This window comes from Marmota marmota, unplaced genomic scaffold, assembly GCF_001458135.2.
Source record: "Marmota marmota marmota unplaced genomic scaffold, marMar, whole genome shotgun sequence".
NCBI classification, from domain to species: Eukaryota; Metazoa; Chordata; class Mammalia; order Rodentia; family Sciuridae; genus Marmota; species Marmota marmota.
Window position 1 is genome coordinate 3,337,532 of NW_026000305.1, and position 452 is coordinate 3,337,983.

Below are 452 nucleotides of genomic sequence, written 5' to 3' on the forward strand. Positions count from 1 at the left end.
TCCGGAAGATCTTGAAGAGGGATAAGGAGGTGTGAGTAAGGATCACAGGTATTCTAATTTCTTTTAAATCCATTCTCTCCTGCCTCTAGCTTCTGGAAGGCTAGCGTCTACTGGAGTAAAATCCCCGCCCTAGTATTTGTCACTAAGTACTGAAATGGGCGTGGTTCTGCATATAGGACACCTGTTTTTCGTGAACCCCGCAAGTAGGTACTCCCGGAATCCTCCTCTAGCATTGACTAATCAAGCGCTCCGGAGGGTCCCCCAGTTCCCACATTCTTTTTGGGAATCCTCCCGCCAACAAGGCTGCTCTGTAGTTCTCAGAGGGCCTGCTGAGCATGTGTAAAGAGCGCCGCGCATGCTCCGTGAAGTGGGCAGGTTTACCGAGGCGCTAGCAGTGGCTTTTACTACTCTTCACCCGCCTCCCCCGCCTAGCACGCCCCCCTCCCCTCTTT